Source organism: Callithrix jacchus, chromosome 13 (genome assembly GCF_049354715.1).
Source record: "Callithrix jacchus isolate 240 chromosome 13, calJac240_pri, whole genome shotgun sequence".
Lineage (NCBI taxonomy): Eukaryota > Metazoa > Chordata > Mammalia > Primates > Cebidae > Callithrix > Callithrix jacchus.
Genome location: NC_133514.1, coordinates 30084021 through 30104868, shown reverse-complemented (window position 1 = coordinate 30104868; position 20848 = coordinate 30084021). Strand labels below are relative to the sequence as shown.

The 20848-nt window shown below is 42.3% G+C and overlaps 1 long non-coding RNA gene across 1 annotated transcript in view; it reads left to right on the top strand.

Moving 5' to 3' along the window:
• Positions 1-20848, top strand: part of LOC118146778 (uncharacterized) — a 292952-nt gene that overhangs the window by 95610 nt on the left and 176494 nt on the right. The gene's annotated exons all lie outside the window — the stretch shown is intronic.

The window sequence follows — 20848 nt, the reverse complement described above, 5'->3', positions numbered from 1 at the left end:
TACCACCCCACCCTGCCTCCCCTCAAAAAAACCCTTACAAAACCAGAAAACAAAAATAATAAAAAAGATATACTCCAAACTTGTGGTTCAGCCAAACATATATGTATATATTTTTTGTCAGCTTTGGGGTTTGGGACATCAGTGCATTCTGCTAGAACTTTTGCTCACAACTGTCAGCATGTGATTGCAGAAGAACAGGAGGAATTCTGTCCTGATATATCCTCTGCAGTGGACATGATCCTTTTTCTGCCTGCTCTGCCTCTTTTACTTTGGAACTTTGTTTCTATATTTCATATGATTTGTAGGTCCTGTCAGTCAAGAATTTTTACTTCCGCTGCTATGATGGTAAGCTCACAACTGAGTCAGACTGACAAAATTACTCTGGAACTGTGCATAGTCTAGGGACAGACCTGAGGCCAGGCAGAATCCTGTAGTAATGTAGTCCTTAGGAAAGGAGCTTTAAGAGCCGAGTAAGCTGGAAGCTGCCCCAGGCATTTTGCCGGACGAAGAGAAAGTCTAGATAATAAAGCCAAGCAGAGTGAGAGACAGAATGAGAAGAGTGCCCTTGGCTGTTACTGAACCCTATGAAACTAGTGATGCCTCTAGTCCACCCCTGGAACATTCATTCATGTAAGCCGACTATTTCCCCATTTAAAATTGAAGTTGCCGGGTACGATGGCTCACACCTGTAACCCCAGCACTTTGGGATGCTGAGGTGGGAGGATCACCTAAGCTCAGGAGTTCAAGACCAGCCAGGGCAACTTAGCAAGACCCCATCTCTAAAAAAATTTAGCCTGGCCGACATTGATGAGATCCTGTCTCTACAAAAAGTATGTATGTATGATATATATATTAGCTGGGTATGGTGGCATACCTGTAGTCCCAGGTACTCAGGAGGTTGAGGTGGGAGTATCACCTAAGCACAGTGAGGTCGAGACTGCAGTGAGCCAAGATTGTGCCACGATATTCCAGCCTTGGTGACAGAATGAGACCCTGTCTCAAAAAATAAAAATAAAATAAATAGAGCTAGTTGTGTTTCTGTCATTGTGAAATGAAAAGGTCTCCACTAATTTTCCTACCCTCAAGAATAACTAATGTTAATATAAGAGGGTGTGTTGTCTTTCTCCATAAAGCCTCAAAGGAAAGAGTTTTCACCTGTTTCAACAGAGAAACTCCTCCTCCTACAGATCGCTCTAAATTCCTCCTGTGGCAACGTAACTACGATTCCTTTGTTCTTTTCTTCAGTGAATGTGCAAAATAGCTGGTTACCGTCTTCCGTAGAGTAATCTTTGTATCCTCCAGGGAAGACAACTGTCAACAGTTAATAGGTTACCCAAAGCTAGTTTCCTCCAGGCTGGGAATTCTAGTATAATAACTTAAGTCTTTCTCAAAGATTTTTTTTAGTATGCTTCTCTCTGGATTGTGGACTTTTGAACTTTCTCTTTTGATCTGGAAAGGTAAAGGAAGCCCCCAAAATTCATATAGAAGGTCTTTACTGAAAGAAACATAAAAATTCTATTACTGAAATGAAAAATAAATGCCATTTAAGTAAATGGCAAAAAAATTTCAGGCAGGAAAAAATACAAATATGTGTATCTATAAATTTTTTTTTGCTCCATTTGAAATAGTTTAATAGCAGTTGGCAATTTTGTGGAGATGCAGTTAGTGGTTGGGTTTTGCCATCTTATCAATGTGTTGTTGTGTGAAGAAGGAGGTTGGGGCTCGATGGGGCTCCTCACTGCTTGAATCTTCAAAGCTCATAGAGGCTCGGTAGCTCCCAAGTTCTGTAGAAATAAGCATTTCAGGAATCAAGCCAAAATCTAGGCTTGGTGGCACATGCTTGTAATCCCTACATTTAAGAGGCTAAGGTGGGAGGATCACTTGAGGCCAAGAGTTCAAGACTAGATTGGGCAACATGGGGAGACCCTGTCTTGACAATTTTTTTTTTAATTAGCAGGGCCTTGGGGCACACCTGTAGTCCCTATTATTCGGGAGGCTGAGATGGGAGGATCACTTGATCCTGGGAAGTTGAGGCTGCAGTGAGCTATACTTGTGCCACTGCATTCCAGTCTGGGCCTCAGAATGGACCCCATTTCAACAAAAAGAAAAAAGAAAAAGAAAAAAAAAGAGAGAATCAAGCCAAAAGGACTAGAATTACTAAAAGCATGTCTCATACCAGGAAGCTTTAATTAAAGTGAAACAGGTACCGATTTCCTTAAAGACCTCTGTTAAAGATCAATTTGTGACCTTAATGAATAACTGTTACTTCAGAAGTCTTTTGGGCAAGACCCAAAATTTTACCACGAGGTCTTTTCTTCTGTCTTTAGCCTAGGAACATGATACAAAATCCTTTAAATAGAAAACTTGTTAGGTTTAAAGAGAATTCTTCTCTCCATAAAATAATGTTCAGAACAATTAACTTTCAATTTTCTTTAATTACTTTTAAACATACATAGGTTCTGAAACACCATAACAACACTGTGCTCCAGGGAATCCTGGGGGTGGGGTGAAGGCAAGAGGCTTGGTCCTCAGATGACCTGTACTGCAGATAATCAGCAAATCTTGCATGCATGTTCCCCAATAAACCAGATAACAAAAATCAACTGTTCCTTCTTCTCCCCATTACCCCTCTTATCTAGTGTCTAAATATAATTCAATCATAGTTTGAGTAACTTAATTAAATTACCACTACTGTCTTCAAAAACAATATCTATTCCTGGTTAGCTAAATTACTTTGAGGCAAATTGAAAATGTGAACGTGGCTTACCTCTCTAACTGCACATTCACATTACCTGGGGAGCTTTTAAAAAAAATATTAATATCCTGGCTATACTTTTAGAGAGGTTTGGTTTTCATAGAGATGGAAGGGAGGGCAGCAGCTATTTGTATTTTTTTAAAGATCTGCACAGTTTTAAACTGCAGTCAAGGTTAAGAGTCACCAATTTAGAGACTGAAATAGATCAATCGCGGGTTCAAAAACAACTCACCAGGAAGCAGTATGGCATCACAGGAAGAGCACGAGAATCAGTGCTGGGTGTTTTAATCTTGTCTTTGTTCATGGGGCTTGATCAGTGCACACAGCCTCTTTGTGCATCATTCCCTCATTGGTAAAACTGGGATAATTATATTATGCCCACCTTACAGGGTTATTTCAAAGGAAAAAAGCACCTGGCCCATGATTGAACCTTTACAGCAAGATCTGCCATTTGTATAGCATTAACTTTTCCTGAATAAACCATCTTCTCTCCTGTTCCTCTTAGTTCACTCCTTGTGCCAGTAGGAACCCAAATCCATACTGTTTCTGTAAGCCCTGAATTCTTGGAATGTGCATGGATGGCACCAAAAACTATACTAAGGTTGCAGTGTCTTAGGGTTTAAAAGACCTGTTACTTGTGCTTTGCTGAGAACACCTAAAGTAGCGTGGCTCTGTAAAATGAACCTGAAGGTCCATGTTCCACTTTCTTACAAACCTACTGTGTTACCTCTGTTACTATGGAAAAGTTATTAACTAACTCCTGGCCCCTCTGTTCTTAATTGTTAAAATAGGATTTGATTAGACAAGCTCTCAATTTTCTTTTAATAATCAGAGTCTGTAAGCTTTAAAGAGACTGCATGATCCAAGCCAGACAAGCCTGCACATATTTTACCTGCCTACAGGAGAAAAGAGTGTTCAAGGTGCTTCTGCAATGAGGAGGTTCCATGAAGAGAGTAGATTTTTCTTCTGTAAGGCTGATTCTTTTGTAATCAATAGTGGAAAGCCCCTGACTTTTGGCTTGAGGAGAGCATTCATGACTCTCCCAATCAGTCTTGATGAAGAGTAAGCTCTCATGATTGATCTTAGGGTCAAAATGAGACCACATCAGAGCCTCCAGAGAGACTGAGCTTTCTGGTTGCCAGAAAGGGACTTTACTAAATACACAGGACATAGAGATTACATCGCCTAAGCAAGATTTGGACTAAAATTTCCAGTGTAGGTTGCACTTTACAGGCTCTCTGAGTCCACTGTTTCCAAACTGAACATGCATTGGCATCTCCTGGAGAGCTTTTTAAATCCCAGATTCCTGCACCCTACCCCCAGAGCTTCTGCCTGAGGTGGTCTGAGATGGAGTCTGAGGCTTTGCTTTTCAAACAGATTCCCAGGCGATGCATGTGGTACAGGTGGTGCTGGTCCTAGGATCTTACTTTTAGAAGCACTGCTTTAGGTTTCACTCCACGAACTTCTGTGTTGCTGTGTTAGTCTGTTCTTGCATTGCTATAAAGGAACCCCTGAGGCTGAGCCATTTTTAAAGAAAAGAGATTTATTTGGCTCATGGTTCTGCAGGCTGTACAAGCATGGCACCAGCATCTGTTCAGCTTCTGATGAGGCTTCAGGAAGCTTTTACCCATGTCAGAGGGTTAAGGGGGAACAGGGGTGTCACCTGGTGAGAGATGAAGCAAAAGTCAGAAGGAAGGAGGTGCCAAGTCCTTTTAAATAGCCAGTTCTTGTGTGGGGCACAGTGGCTCACACCTGTAATCCCAGCACTTTGGGAAGCCAAGGCGGGCAGATCACAAGGTCAGGAGATCGAGACCATCCCAGCTAACACGATGAAAACCTGTCTCTACTAAAAATACAAAAAATTAGCTGGGTGTGGTGGCACACACCTGTAGTCCCAGCTACTCGAGAAGCTGAGGCAGGAAAATCACTTGAACCCGGGAGGCTGAGGTTGCAGTGAGCGAAGATCGCGCCACTGCACACTAGGCAACAGAACAAGACTCTTTCTCAAAACAAACAAACGAACAAAGCAGCCAGCTCTTTTGAAACTAATAGAGCAGGAACTCACTATTACCAAGGGGAGGGTACCAACCCATTCATGAGGGATCCAAACACCTCCCACTAGGCTCGCCTCCACCATTTAAGTCACATTTCAACCTGAGATTTGGAGGGGGTACTTATTCAAACTATGTCAGTTATTAAAAAAAAATCACCTGGAACATTTGTTAAAAATACCAATTCCCAGGTCCCTTTTGTTTTAGTAGGGAGAGTCTGATTTAGAAGATTTACAGTGCGGCCCAGGCTATTCTTATAATCAGGGGCCATGAGGAAACCCTGAGTTAGTCAACTACCCATTAATTGCATCAGAGTCACTAACTGGGGAGATGTAAAAAATCTAAAATGCTGATCCCTGGGACCTAGTCCCAAGACTCTGATTCTGAAGAATGGAGCTGAGAGAGACTGCATTTTTAAAGCTTCTCAGATGATTCTGATGTGGAACTAAGTTGTCTCATTTTGTAGATGAGGACCCTAGGAAGGGTAAGGCATTGCTTAGAGCTACTGACAGAAGCAGAGCTAGGACCCACATGGCCTAAATCCCTGTGCTCAGTCCATACTATCATATTCCTTCTTGTCTTGAAACTGTCCCTACAGGGTTGATGAGAACTGCAGGCCAGGTTCTGGACAGAAGCAGAGTTATAATAAAGCATCAATCAGCCTTCACTCTGGCCCACTTTCTTCTTGTTAAGTCATGCAGCACTAGATACTAACCTATTTGCATCCGCATTGTTCCTACAGACAGGGTCTCTGACATCAGACTCATAAGGTTTTTGTTTAAGGATCGCTTAAGATGTTTTTCAGATCCTGAATTCCAGCAACTAGTTTGAAGACCCCCACAGAGGAATGAGACTAGCATGAGAATACAGCTTCTTCATTTCCCTGTCCCAGGATTTCACTCTGCCCTCTTTGACTAACCAGTGACCACACTTCAGCCCACTCCAAAACTCTTAAAAACCCTAACTCCAAAGTCCTTGAGAACATGGATTTAAGGTTCCCTCTCATTTCCTCATTCAGTGACCCTATGATTAAACTTCTTTCTCTGCTGCAACCCAGTATCTTCGTGTATTGACTTGCTTTGTGTCCTGGGCAATGAACCTATTATGGTTATAGTCTGGTGAGTCAGAGACAGTGACTATTTCCTCTGCCATTGACTTTCAGATGGAGAAGTCCAAGGAATTGGATAGTACTCTAAAATCCAACACTACCTCCCTGACACCAATTGGCTGTCCCACAATTCAATTCCAACACTGACTACTCTGAGTTAGTGTCAGATCCCACAAGCTAAAGCACAAAGTCCCTAGCAAGACTGCTCTTACCTCAGATGTCAGTCACAAATGGGGTCCCCAGGATACCCACGCTTCGGTCTAATTTGGCTACAAATTTGCAGCTTCCCACAATACAACTCCTCAAGTTTGATAACTTGTTAGAATGACAGAGAACTCAGGAAAGCACTGTGCTTTGGATTACTGTTTTATTACATACAAATGAACAGCCAGATGAAGAGATACACAGGGCAAGATCTGCAAGAGTCCTCAGCCTAGGCGCGTTGGTGTTCATGGAGCTGGGGTGCACCATCCTCCTGGTACATTGATATGTTCACGAGCCAGGAAGCTCCCTGGCACTTCAGTGTCCACAGTTTTTATCTGGGTTTCATTGTGTAGTCATGATTGATTACATGATTGGCCATACAATTGAACTTAATTTCTAGTTGCCCTCTCCTCCATGGAGGTTGGGGAAAGGCTGGAAGTTCTATAACTCCAATCACATGCTTGGTCTTTCTATCAATATTACAACCACCCCTCCCTTGAAATGCTCTAAGGGCCCACCACCAGTCACCTCATTTGCATAAGTTCAAATGTAGTCAGAAAGGTCTTGCTATAAATAACAAAAGATACTCCTGTTGGGAAATTCCAAGTATTTTTGGAGCTCTGTCCAGGAACTAGAGGGACAAAGACCAGATATAATTTTATGATATCCATGCATCTACATTCTTCCAATCTCAGCCTCCCTTATAACACAGCTTCTTAGATTCTCATCTTCCTGTCCCTCATCATTTACAGGGAGTAGAGCAATTAGGAAGATGCCGATGCAGACTGCACACCTGCTCAACTCATTAAAAAAAAATTCTCTTTGCCTTCACGGAAACAGCCTCTGGGTTCCAGTTCTGCTTAGCTCCCTGAGCAACGTTTTCTCTCTGGATGTGCATAAGAGATTTGGCTTGTGGCTAGCCAGGTCTCAGCTGTAACTTCCTCATTCCAAGCAACACAGTTCAGAGAGCTCTGCATCTTGGTTAATAATACCTAACTTTTGTTTATTGCATTACTACTTTCAAAATACTTTATACTTCTAAGTTAGGCTCCACAATGAATGACTCCATGGGACAGGTAGGAAAACGTAATAATTTCCTTATTTTTAATCCGACAAACAACAGGTGCTGTCTGGGGATGTGCTTAGCACAATTGTAGCCACTGAGAGACAAAGAGGAACAAAATGTGGTCCTTGCTGTCATCAGATTGGGAAACTGTAGTTCAGATAAATGGAATGACACCTGCTCAGAGCCAAGCAGACATTCTGACTCTTTTCCTAGTGCTTTTTCTGCTACAGGATGCTAGGAGCAGCAGCCTTTCATTAGAAAAGTCTCAGGGCTAGGCTGACAAGGTGAGCTGTGCCAACAGGACCTGTGCAGGGCATAGTAAGTGCTTCTCTAGGATGCACAGGCCTCTGGTGGCTTTCCCCTTGTTTTAGCTTCTTGTGGCTATTGTTTTAAAAAAAATTACCACAAACTTGACAGTGTAAAATAATAGAATTTGGTCTTTCCCAGCTCCGAAGGCCAGAAATCTGAAATCAGTATCGCTGGGTTGAAATCAAGGTTTCATCAGGGTTGCACTTTCCCCAGAGGCTCTCAGGGAGAATCTGTCCTCTGCCTCTTCTGGCTTCTGGTGGCTGCTGGCATTCCTTGGGTTGTGGCCATATCACTTCAATCCAACATTGTAGAAACTTCCTGTTCCATCTTTACATCACCATGTGTGTGTAAAATTTCCCTCTGTTCTCTCTTATAAGGACACTTCTGATGGCATTTAGGGCCCACCTGGATGATCAAAGGCTCTTTTTCCAAATAAGATAACATTTACAAGTTCCAGGGATCACTTATGACTTATTCAGCCTACTAGACTCCTGCAAACTAAAGCGCACTTTGAGAAGCAGGGTCCTAAGTGTTGATCTTTTCATCTCCAAAGGCACTCCATTCAGAGGCCAGAACACTGGCTCTAGAAGGGAGTATGAAAAATCCAGTCCAACACAAGCCCAGAGAGGGAAGGGCCTTTCACAGGTTTCTTGTGCAGAGTTAATGGTCACAGAAGATGTGGCCTCCTACTTTCCAGTTTTTCAGTCGTGGGCTGTTTTGCAAAGACGTTGAAACAGGCCAAGGAACCCTCTTGGGGGCCTGCTGGGCACCCCTCAACCATGGAAATAAAGAGAAATCTTGAGTTCCTTCAAAGGAAACTCTAGGCACTGAGCCAGCTTTGAAAAGTAAAGGAGCAACTGATAAGCAAGAAGGCAATAATAACCTAAAACAATAGCCAAGGAAGTCAGAGCCATGGAATGTTTGGTTCCTTTATAGAAACTAAAGATAACTTCTTTTTTTCTTTTTTTTTTTTTTTGATGGAATCTTGCTCTGTCACCCAGGCTGGAGTGCAATGGCATGATCTCAGCTCACTGCCACCTCCCCCTCCTGGGTTCAAGTACTTCTCCTGCCTCAGCCTCCCAAGTAACTGGGATTATAGGCACCTGCCGTTAGGCCTGGCTAATTTTTGTATTTTTCTTTAGTAGATACGTGGTTTCAGCATGCTAGTCAGGCTGGTATCGAACTCCCCTGACCTCAGGTGATCTGCCTGCCTCGACCTCCTAAAGTGCTTGGATTACAGGCTTGAACCACTGTGCCTGGCTGATAAAATCTTAATATATGTCCCTGAGTTGTTTCTTAGAAACAACTCAGAAACCCAGATCTCTTCTGGTTTGGACCCATTGGTGCACAGACCTCAGATGTGGGGGAAGGAAGGACTGAAGTCTGGCTGTGATTCTTTATTCTAAATTTCTTCCTGAGGGGCCTGGAGGGAGCCACACCCGCAGGTCAGAACTTAATATTCCCTTTTGCTAACCCCAAGTTTTTGGACAAAGCTTCTCTCCCTTAACCAATTGCAAATCAGAGAATCTCTGAATCTACTATGACCTGTGGGCCCTCACTTTGAGATGTCCCAGGTTTATAGGTAAAACCACTGTGTAGCCTCCGTATATTGATTTATGACTTTGCCTGTTACTTCTGCCTCCCCACCTTTAATGGCAGCCATTAAGGAGTTTGGGCCTTAAACATTAGCTGCCTGATTCTCCTTGCTTAGTGACCTGTGACAAATACCTCACCTTTTCTCACTGAAAATCCTGACATCAATGTTTGGCTTTGCTGCACCAGGTGGGCAGACCCAAGTTTGGTTCAGTAACGAAGTTTTCCACTGAGATCAGGAATATGTACTCTTTACATATATGAACCCCTCCCCTCTGTACTCACTCCCCTTCTGGGACTCTCTCCAAAGGCCTGTTTTGACACTTTACTTCCCCTACTAGTGTGCTGATGTGAGGGCAGAGGGGATGGAGTAGGGGCAGAGGAGGTGGGCAGGAGCTCACAGCCTGGTTGGGGACTGACAGAGGGCAGAGGCTGGACACTGTCTAGCTGGCGTAGGGAAGATCCTTGGTCTGATCCAAGGATGCTCCAGAGACCACAGCTAACTATTCCTTCCCCCACCCCACCTCTAAGCAGTTCTCCAACAGACCTTCCCAGGGGAGCTGGTTCACAGCCTCTCCACAGAATTCCAGGCTGCCAGGGATGATAAGAGCCAAGAGCAAAGGCATTGCCACATCTCATTAGAGCCAGGCTGCAAGGTAAGGGCTCTCGGAATGCAGAAATGGAGGAGCCTTTGAAGTGCAAATACAAAACTGCTGAAGGATCTTGGTTCTTTAAAGAGAGATTCCTCTTAGTGACTGGTTAGATGAAAACTCTGGAAGTTTCATGTCATATAGCATAAAAGCCAAATACTAGCAGTGAGCTTGCCGGAAAGGACAAATACATCTAAAAGAGACCCCAGCCTCTTTCTTAAACTAGCTCCCCATGCCTGCATGGCTGCTAGCAGCCTAGCGATTCTCTGCCCCACAGGCTAAGCCTGAAGGACAACGAATTCTCCATCGTTCCTGATATCCAACCAGCTGGCAAATCTTAGAGACTTGCTCTCTGCAATTCATTTCACATCAGTCCTTTCCTTGTACAACTGCCCTATTTATGGTCCTCATCTTTATTTTAATTACAAAAATAGCACATGCTTGTTTCAGAAGGGGCCAATAACTAAGGAATGCAAGGGTGAGACTTGAAGACACAAAAGACATAAAGGCAAGTTCTCCCCGGAGGCATCTTGACTTAGGACCAGTGAAACTGGTTTTGGACTTCTTACCTCCAGAACTGTATGAGAATAATTGCATGCTGTTTTAAGTTACCACCTTTGTGGTAATTTGTTACAGCAGCCACAGGAAACTAATACAGGTTGTTTACAACTTTTCAGAATTATAAATATTTTACTATCTTCTAAATCTTGATCGGAACCCTTGACTCCAGCCTCCCCTGGCTTCAGTCTATCCCAAGTAACCACTCCTCTGCTCCAGAGCCCATAATGATACCCCTACTGCTAGAAAGTGAAATCCAAACACTTTTGCTCAAAGACCCTCCACAACAAGCCCCAATCCACTTTTTTCTTTCTCTCTCTTTTTTTTTTTTTTGAGATGGAGTCTGGCTTTGTTGCCCAGGTTGGAGTGCAGTGGCACGATCTCAGCTCATTGCAATCTCCGCCTCCTGGGTTCAAGCAATTCTCCTGCCTCAGCCTCCCGAGTAGTTGGGATTACAGGCACCCACCACCACACCCAGCTATTTTTGTATTTTTAGTAGAGACGGAGTTTCACCATGTTGGCCATGCTGGTCTCGAACCCCTGACCTCAGGTGATCCGCCTGCCTCAGTCTCCCAAAGTGCTAGGATTACAGCCCTGAGCCACCGTGCCCAGCCCCAACCCACTTTTCTAGCCTTAAAATCAGCTATTTGTTCTATGACCACTCTACCCTCAACATGCACTTTGTACATTCATTGCTGGCTCATGAGGTTTTCTATCTGCGAAATGTCTTCCTTAACCCTTAGCTCTCGTATGCAGATGGCCTGAAGCTCTAGCTCAAATATGACCTCTTTCTATAAAGTCTCTCTTTGTCCTCCACCCACGCTAACGAGATGTTATTTTTGCCTTCATTGAACATGCATGTACTTTGCATCTCTTTCCTGGCAAATACCAATTTATCTTGTGTTTGAGTTATATTTTTATATATTATGTGCCTAGCACTTAAACAATTTACTGAATTATTTACTCATTAAATATCTGCTGAATTGAATTGAAATGTGAACTATGCTATGTAGAGAACAAGGCCTACTTCCTGCTTGTGTTCTAGTTTGATACTTATGGTAAGATGGAATCACCATTGATTTAACAAAGTTTTTTTAATTTTAATTATTCTGTTTGTATAATAGTTGTATAAACAGCATTGAATTTAACAACAAAAGACAGTCATTAGAAACGACTGGGTAAACTAGGCTTAAATTATGCTTCTAGTTTTTCAAACCTAATGTAAATTTCTCATATTAATACTATGCCTTCAGAGATGCAAGAATAAATATGATGGCATTCATGAGAAAAGACGTGGAGAATATGAGCTGACCCCAAACTCAATAGTGATTCCCCACTGTAATTCCGTTGTTGAAAATGCTAATACCATCTCAGGCTGCATTTTACAAGAGTGCAAATCCAGAACAAAGACGAGATTGTCTCATGGTTCTTTCAGATGCATCTTTTTTGGGAGATTTAATCAGTGTGGTCACTGTGTTTTTTAGACCTGGTAAAGCCTCAGAATAACCTGTGAAGCTGTGAAAAAAAAATACAGACTTCTGCATCCCACCTCCAAGAAATTGTGAATTCATAAGTTGGGCAAGAGCCTAGGGATTTGTATTTTAACCGGCACAAATTATTGGAAGCTCATTAGTCTAAAAAAAAATTCTTCAGATTGTTTTCAATAATGGACCTCTATTACTGAGAATATTGTGTCCAGTCTCTGGTTCCAGAGTCTCAAGCCCCCTGATTATTGCCTCTGCTGGGTCTCACCATAATCAATCCCAAGTGTTGGTCTTTGATGCTGTACCTACTGGGAAATGGAGTAAGAAATCAATTGGCTAGCAGGGAAGGTCTGGGGTTTTAACTAACTGGTTATTTTTTTGTTAGTCACTGTCTTTGTTCATTTGTGTTGCTATAAAGGAATACAAAGACTGGGTCATTTATAAAGAAAAGAGGTTTATGTGGCTCACGGTTCTGCAGGCTGTACAAGAAGCATGGCACCAGCATCTGCTTCTGGTGATGCCTCAGGCTGCTTCCACTCATGTTGGAAGGAAAGAGGGAGTCTGGATGTGCAGAGACCACATGGAGAAGGAGGAAGCAAGGGAGAGCATGAGTGGAGATGCCAGGCTCTTTTTAACAACCAGCTCTGCAGGGTTACTTGAATTGAGCAAGAACTCACTCCCTCCCCTCTACCCCGTCTCCTGGAGGGCATTAATCAATTCATGAGGGATCCACCTCCAAGACTGTAACACCTCCCATTAGGCCTCATCTCCAACACTGAGTATCGAATTTCAATATGAGGTTTGGGAGACACATATCCAAACTATACCAGTCACTTAATGCTCTAAACCTCACTTTCTCCATCAGTAATGTGGGCTGTAGTTCACAAGCTCCAGCCACTGGATTGATTTCACAAAGATGAATGAAATAGGCCTAGAATATTATCACAGCAGAGGAGCCACCAAAGACAAAAATACGTTAAGTGTTATCAGTAGTCTTATGTGTGTGCGGTGGTGGTAAGATCCTCAAGTGGCGGTGGCACAGGTAGAACTGGTACCTTATCTGGGTTGAGCTTATATTCTAGAAGGAGATCTGAATGATTAAAGGGAGTTATATTGCCCATAGCCTTTCCCTCACCTCAGAGGCAGAAACAGTATTAGCCACTCCAACTGCCTGGGGTGGAAGTGGTAGAAGTGGTGGGGGGAACCAAGGCCGTGAGTCACGAGGCTCTGCCCCTCTCTCACTGTCCATTCTAATTTCAGAGATTTACTGCTGCTACCCACATTAGCAAAGCCATTGGAAGAGCCCCATCCAGACAGATGACCAAGAGGAAGGAATCATTTCTCAGCCTTAACGCTATTTGTTTATCTTGTGCCCACTGTCATTAACCTCTGAGAGTGAAAGCAGGCTGGTCCATTTCATTTTCCGATCACCCAGTTAATGGCATCGTTAAAATTAATAGAGCACTCGTCTCAGCACTTAACGAGCAGACCGTGTTGAGGAGGCAGTGTTCCTGGAAAAATACTGGCAGAGGCCCCGAGTGTATTTCACTGTCAGTGTGGCGCAGCCTGGGCGCAGGTCCCATGAAAGTGCTGAGAACAGCTGGGAACCTTAGCTAAGACAATTGCACAGTTAAAATGGGCACTGTACATTCTCAACCCCATTGTTCCTTAGTAGAAGCCACTGCTGAACTGAAGCAGTCCTTGGAGTCAGAGAGGAGAAAGTAAGATAATTTCCACATTGATTTCTTTTGGATTAAAGAGGAAGTGGAGGGTTTCTGTTTGGGATGATGAAAACAGTTCTGGAAATGGATGGCAGTGACGGTTGCCCAACATTGTTCAATATACTTAACACCACTGAAGTGTACACTTGGAAACAGTTAAAGTTTTCTATGTTATGTGTTAGGCCTCCAAGTCCAGGCCTGGCCATTTTAGCCTTGGTGACCTGCACGTACACCTCTGGATGGTCTCCAGGAACCAGAAAGTCTGAAGCAACCACAAGTAACCAGGTAACCACAGAAAGAAGTGAAACAACTTGTTCCTGCCTCAACTAATTGCTCTCCCCCTGCAACCTGCAACCTGCAATCATTGTTCCTGCGTACCTTAAGGAATTTCCCCCTGGACATTGGGTTTCTTAAGACCTCCACCCCTGTAACTGTGTAATTTACCTTCCCTCTGCTTGCAACTGATACCCCCCACCCTTATGATCATGCCTGTTTGTAGTAGATAGCCCATACCCTTGTGACCATGCATCCCGTGTTGCCCTTCCCCTCGCTAAAATAGATTACCACCTTTAACTGACCATTTGCCCCGACCTATAAAACAAACTCCTATCCCATCGCCCTCTGCTGATGCCCTTTTCTGTCTCAGCCCGCCTGCATCAAAGGTGAATAAACAATCATGTTGCTCACACAAAGCCTGCCTGATGGTCTCTTTGCGCGACTGGCATGTGTGACATTATGTATGTTTCATCATAATTTTTTCAAAAAAGAAGGTGGTTCGGCTTATTCATAGACAAGTCCAATCGTAAGGGGAAGGTAGCTAAACACTTGCCACTATGTTCCTTCTTGATTTTAAATGTCACACTGAACACATAACCCTCTGTCCTATCTGTAGGGTTGACTTATCTTGGGAACAGTGACAAAAGCTGCCTCTTGTTGTAGGGACCATGCATGTGCTTTTGCTGATTCTAATTCTGGCTCATTTGAGAGCAAAGGGGGCTTCTTCAAACACGTCAATAGCTTTCAGAAAGGCTTGAACCCTGGCTGGGTGCAGTGGCTGGCGCCTGTAAGCTCAACACTTTGGGAGGCCGAGGCGGGTGGATCATCTGAGGTCAGGAGTTCAAGACTAGCCTGGCCAACATGGTGAAATCCCATCTCTACTAAAAATACAGAAATTAGATGGGCATGATGGCGTGCATCTGTCTGTAGTCCCAGGTACAGGAGGCTAAGGCATGAGAATTCCTTGAACCTGGGAGGCAGAGGTTGCAGTGGGCTGAGATTGCACCACTGCACTCCAGCCTGAGAGAGAGAGAGAGAGAGAGAGAGAGAGAGAGAGAGAGAGAGAGAGAGAGAGAGAGAGAGAGAGAGAAAGGCTTGAACTTTTGAGACAGGAGTAATGCAGTGTAGTTGCCGGAAAATAGAAAATGCCAGGCAAGTTTTACATGACTAGCAAAAGGAAACTATTAAAATAGCTACACAAGGTAGGGACTGCTAAGACCCTGAAAAACCAGGGTGAGGACCAAGCTGACTGAGACTGACTGGACCAAACATGGTGCTAGACTTGAGCCAGGTTTCACCTAGGACCTCACGACCTGCTCATTAACATCCTAAATCACACACTCACCAGTGCCATAACAGTTCCAGGAATAACCATATTTGGTGTAAAAATGGGTAGCACCACAGTTCCAAGAAATCTCCACTTTTTTCCAGGAATTTTCATGAATCTTCTACCCTTTGGTTAAAGAAACCTATAAAGGTAGCAGCCCCGAACCCCCTCGGTGGATCTCTCTCTTGAGTACACCTGCATCCCCTTTTTATGAGTGTGTGCTCTTCTCTTTGCAATAAATCTCTGTACTTTCACTAATACTTCCCAATCCATCCTTGAATGCATTCTTGAAATGGTGTCAAGATCCTGGACGCTGGTTGGGGTCAAGGTTCCACCAGTGTTTGGGGACCTTCCCCAGCCTACTGATATCACTTTTATCCTCTGAAAGATAGTTAGAAAAGCATTTGTTTCTGGAGTAGACCATCCTATTTTTCCTATGGGAATAATAAACAATTCATCCTAGTTAGCATAGGCAGTATACTGTTTGTATGCCAACTCTTCATTTGTCTTGCTCTTCCAGAACTGGATACTTCAAAAGAGTGCTGGACTAGGTAAGGACTTCTGAATTTCTAGTCCAGACACATCCCTCTGTTAAATTAAGTTTAGCCTAAAGCTGCCACCTTACATATTTTAAGTTCAGCCTAAAGATTTTTTCCATGCATCATAAACTATTACCTAACTGGATGTGTGAACAGACTGTAACCTACTCTTTTGCCAGTCACCAAGTTTTGGCCAATCAGAGGCAGCCAGCTGTTCAAACCAGGTTCAAATAAGGCAAACACTGAGCCCTAACCAATCCAGACATTTCTGTACCTCACTTCCATCTTGTCACATGACTTTCCTTTTTCTCTCCACACATCCTCTGCTACCACAGCACGGAGTTCCTCTGAACCTATTGAGGTTCAGGGGACTGCCCAATTCATGTATTGATTTGCCCAATGAAACTCTGTTAAATGTAATTTGCCTAAAGTTTTTCTTTTATCGCTTCTGTCGTATTTAGGCCTCTGAATGTCTTCACCATCCAGAAACAAATAGAATGTCAAGGCTGAAAGAGGCCTGAAGTGTCCACTTCACTGAACTCCCATGCAATGCCTGTCAAAGGCTCACAGTCTCTGGCCTGGCTTTCTTTTGAGAAAAGTCACACCCTGTAACTATTACTTATCTTATATCCTCAGGGAGTCTGCAGACATAAATAAGAGCTCAGACATAAATTAGGTTTCAGACACAAATAGATTTTTTAAGTATCTTCCACGAATCTCTATATCTCTATTGGACTTAGATTGGGTTATTTTAATCTTCCAGAAAGACTTGTAGGTTCAGACATTTCAGATCAATTCACATTTTCTACTTGCAATGTCTAGCTGGAAATCATGTATGGAAGCTGAGTCACCTCCGTTTCTTCTAGAGCCTGAGCTGGCTGTCACCAAAGCCCTGTACATTATGCAGACTCATTCACATGCACACCAAAAGCAACACTTGATGGCTGTGGAAGATTTCCATCCTCACAGGTCATGAAATGCATCTGCACTGGAATACTTCTTGCTTATCACCTACACTAAGGATTTACAACTGCCTAAGTGTTGTATTTCTAGTGACTGTACTCTGAATCAAAAACTCCTGCCCTGAGGCAAGGACAACTTCTTTATTCACATGGAGAAGGATAGCAGGTAAAGGGCAAACATTTTTTTTTAAATCTCTCTTTTCGTATGTGCAGAATAAAAATCTTAGTATAATAAGACCTTTCAAGTGCTTCCTCTCACTGTTCATTTGGGAAGGTATTTCACAGATGGTACGAACACCCTGAAATTTTGCCTGGTCTGAAATCTTTTATCTGTAGCTTTAGAAGAACAAAGGATATAACATATGGAAAAAAGAAACCAGCAGTAGATGGCACCGCTAAGGACTGGGACAGGAATGCAAATTATGGTTCCTGTCTTGAAATATTGCTGGTTGGTTTCTATCCATGGAGGGCCATCTTGGGGTGCAGGGTAGAGATTGTATATCAGATAATTAAGGGCATTGTGATTTCTTGACATCAATGCAGAACTGCGAGCTTTGCAAGTCCTCACCCTTTATCAAAGACACACTTTTTTTTTCTTTGAAAGACAAAATCATTGTTTTATCTGTTTTATGTACCCAATACATTTTCAATGCTGAGTTGAATTTCTACACAATTTTCTTTATCACAGACTCATGACATTTTGGTTTCCTTTCCTTACAAATGGATTTTTTTTATTGCATTTTAGGTTTTGGGGTACATGTGAAGAACATGCAAGATAGTTGCATAGGTACACACATGGCAGTGTGATTTGCTGCATTCCTCCCCTTCACCTATATCTGGCATTTCTCCCCATGCTATCTCTCCCCATCTCCCCACCCCCTGCTGTCCCTCCCCTATTCCCCCCAACAGACCCCAGTGTGTAGTGCTCCCCTCCCTGTGTCCATGTGTTCTCATTGTTCAACACCTGCCTATGAGTGAGAACATGCAGTATTTCATTTTCTGTTCTTGAGTCAGTTTGCTGAGAATGATGTTCTCTAGGTTCATCCATGTCCCTACAAAGGACATGAACTTATCGTTTTTGATTGCTGCATAATATTCCATGGTGTATATGTGCCACATTTCCCTGTCCGGTCTATCATTGATGGGCATTTGGGTTGATTCCAGGTCTTTGCTATTGTAAACAGTGCTGCAATGACAAAGACAAACTTTTAAAAGAAATGAGGAAGGTGGATTTTCATTTTTACAGTCATTGTTGGGATGGGTAGAATTGTGTTTCACCAAACTTTGTATGTTGAAATCCTAACCCCTAGTACTTCACAATGTAATCTCATCTGAAAAAGGTAATTGTAAATGTAACTGATAGATGATACTGAAATAGGGTAGGCCCTAATCCAGTATTACTGGTGTGCTTATAAAAAAGGGGAATTTGGGTATAGAGACAGAGAGAAGACCATGTGAAGATACAGGGAGATGCTATCTACAAGAAACACCAAAGATTCCCAGAAAGCCACCAGAATAAGGGGAGGCGCATGAAACTGATTCTTCCCTCACAACTCTCAGAAGGAACTGGCCCTCTTGACACCTTGATCTTGGGCTTCTGTCCTTGAACTGTGAGAAAATACATTTCTGTTGTGTAAACTACCCAGCTTGTGGTTCCTTGTAATGGTAGCCCTAGAAAACTAACATAGTAGTCAAAGTAAAAGCATTTACTGCAGTGTATTGTTTTTGCAAAATCATAGAAGCTTTTATACCTAAAAGTACAATTTTATTTTCAAAGCATTATGACTAGAAATATTTCTTACTATCTTGATTTCTATTCTATTGATCATGCAGTCCTCATGCACACATGTAAATTTGTATGTAATTCATAGAATCTTTCTCTATTCCTGATTCCTTATGTTTGGAATTCCTATTCTCAGCCCTTAAAAATATTTGTAAAGACTTCCTTTCTTAGACTCTCCTTCCCTCCCTCCCTCCCTCCCTCCCTCCCTCCCTCCCTCCCTCCCTCCCTTCCTTCCTTCCTTCCTTCCTTCCTTCCTTCTTCTTGCCTGCCTGCCTATTTTTCTGCCTGCCTTCCTGCCTTCCCTCTTTTCTTTCTACTTTCTCTCTTTCTCTCTCTTTCTTTCTTTCTTGACTTAATTGCTTATTGGGGCTGAAAACGTTCTCTCACAAAGATGCACAGAGCCAGATGGAACAAGAACCCCTTTAGATGCTCATTTTCATTCCACTCCATTGATTGTGTAAAGGTTTTTGTTTAAATTATGCTGGTAATTTTTATTTTCTCTAATGTCAAGAAGTCCCTTTTCCTAACTGATCACAAGGCACAGTACCTCCCCTTTATCCATGGGAGATACTTTCTAAGACCTCCAGTGGTCGCCTGAAACTTCAGATAATACTGAACTCTATGTAGACTGTTTTTTCCTGTATGTACATATCTGTGATAAAAATCTATCAGTTATGCACAGTAAGAGAATAACAACAATAACTAATAATAAAATAGAACATTTATAACAATATGGTGTACTAAAAGCTATATGAATGTGGTCCTCTTTCTCTTTCTCAAAATGTCTCACTCTTCTATACCTGTGGGTAACTAAAACCACAGATGGTGGGGGGACTACTGTATTGCATTTTAGTATTTTTAACAAATAGGTTAAAAGCTCACTAAAACTCTTTTTGGAAGAATTTTTAATAGCTTTTTGATAGTTTTGATATGAGAGTTTTTACATTTGAAACAGAATTTTTAAGGTAAAAAAATCTCATAAACTTGAAAATGTTTCCAAATATTCACTTTCAAATTATTCTTTTCATAGCATGCATCTCTTCAAAAAGCATCTTCTCACAGATTGGCCATCTTCTTTTAAAATCTGATAGATCATCTCTGATTTTTAAAATAACTCATGATGTGGGCAGATACAGGGCCCACTTGGCAAGTAGGATAAATGTCAGGGCTTCCTTTTTCTTGATGTTCTCTTGTGCTTGTATTATTATTATCTTCAGTGGACTTCTCAGATTATTTGGACATTTTCTAGGTCAGAGTTTTCTGCAGTGATGACATAGGCAACTCCTTTGAAGGAATCGTTTTAAGCCACTTGTTCATTTTGTGAGGATTAGTTTAATCTAGATAACAAAATCTATAAGTGCATTTAACCAGGAGCATCTCCAGTGCAATCTGATAGCTCATGGCTAAGTAAGGGGCTGCCATCATTATTCATTTTTTTTTTTGAGACAGGGTCTTGCTCTGTCGCCCAGGCTGGAGTACAGTGGCACAATCTCAGCTCACTGCAACCTCTGCCTCCCAGGCTCAAGTGATCCTCCCACTTGAGCCTCCCAAGTAGTTGGGACTATAGACATGTGCCACCACACCTGGCTAATTTCTGTGTTTTTATAGAAGTGGTGATTTGCCATGTTGCCTAGGTCTTGAACTCTTGGGCTCAAGCTATCCACCGGTCTAGGCCTCCTAAAGTTCTAGAATCACAGGTGTGAGCCACTGTGCCCAGCCTATTAACATTCGTGATGAAAGTATCTCCACTCTTAAGATCCTGGGAACACTACATGGGTCTCATGATGATGTTTGGGACATATAGACTAAATGAGGCTCACAATTTAATACATCTATTAATATTAGTTAAGTTAAACTTCTTATTTTTTTATAAAACTAAATATAAATGGAAGTTTTAGCATTTTCTCCAGCACTCCAATGGATCAGTGCTGGACATTCTGTTTTGGAGATCACTGATCTAGATCAAGGGTGTTTGGAAGGGCTATGAAATTCTTTAATACTTAAAAGATTGTGTATTTAATTTAAAAAACTGATGGAAAACATAAGGTTTTAAAATATGTCTACATTGTGGAATGGGAAAGTCAAGCAGATTAACATATGCATTACTTCACATAAATCCTTTGACACTTTTGATTAGATTCTGCCACATTGCTTGCCATAGCTTTGGGAAACACAGTGGCGATATGGATGGATTACCATTGTACAGTCAAAGAAACTCACAGTAAAACATCCTGGTCACTTCCAGAGTGGTGGATTACTGGGGCCATCTCTGTTATATTACCTCTAATCACTAAGTGAGTCTCTGCTCCGTTTTCATAAAGTTGTGTTGTTCTTTTAGACTGGCTCCAGTGGGGCTCCAAAGATAAGCCAGAATGTCCAATAGCAAACAAGCTGCCAAGTTGGCCAGAGTGATTTGTTAGGATTTCTTTTTTGGCCAATTAAAAAATAGCTGTCAAAAGCAT